Genomic DNA, 1,046 nt, shown 5'->3' with positions numbered 1-1,046 from the left:
TTACACTAGAAGTGTAAAATATAAAAAATAGATGTAATATTTATATTTATTTATTACATCTACTTTTCCTGTTTTATTTGCTTTATAACTGTGTGTGTGTGTTTTTACCTGATATATGTTTTATCTGCCTCGTTTAGTCTCGTCAAGTATTTCTTTTAAAGCACTGACCAGAAGTGGTAACTGTGAATCTCGTTGTATTTAATACAATGACAATAAAGCTTTCTATTCTATTCTACACACATACGTAAAGGATGAACTACTGTACGTGCGCGTCATGTCACCAATGATAACCTTTAACGATCGGGTGGTGCAGACCAACACCAACACACATGATCTCCCTCTCTTGGCGATGCAGCTCTCTCTATCTATCTGTAGGCTTTTCATTCGCCTGATCCTCTTAAACTGATGTAGGCTTCCTTCTGCTGCTGCTGCTGCTGCTGCTGCTGCTGGCTGCGCACGACTCTCTTCATACCGACACGGAGCACACAGACTGGACTGTCTGTCTATCTTATTTTCCCTCTCATCTTGCTGCTCACAACAACTTTGACAGCTATACTGCAACGAGCAGAAACAGCTGGAGAAAAAAATGCATGCCTGAGTCATCTAAATAAGAAGAAAAAGAGCAAGACACTGGAGAGCTGGAGAGGCTGAGAGATGCTGCACTGATTGAGAAGAAGGGGGATTTCCTGCAAGGCAAGAGAGGCGAGGATGAACTTAACAGAGAAAGAAACACGATCAGGCTTTTCTCATTTTCTGGACTTGACGATGGCATTCCTGTGACATCCTCATAGTTGTATAGTTTTATTTCTGCTGTAGCACCACCACCACTGTTGTCTTTTGACTGCCTCACTTTGCATCCATCCCAGTAGAGATAGTCTAGTCCTATGACGCCTGTATTGCATCTTTTATAGGATCCCTGCATGGTGTTGTGCAGGATTTCAGTCGCTATACGAGCAGAGAGATGGACACACACTCATTGCACCATGCGTCACTCCAAACCTGACTGGGATATGAAACTCATCATTTAAAAAACTGCGACACTGCAC

This window comes from Sebastes umbrosus, chromosome 1 (genome assembly GCF_015220745.1).
Source record: "Sebastes umbrosus isolate fSebUmb1 chromosome 1, fSebUmb1.pri, whole genome shotgun sequence".
In the NCBI taxonomy this organism is placed as follows: Eukaryota; Metazoa; Chordata; class Actinopteri; order Perciformes; family Sebastidae; genus Sebastes; species Sebastes umbrosus.
This window is presented reverse-complemented; position numbering follows the sequence as displayed.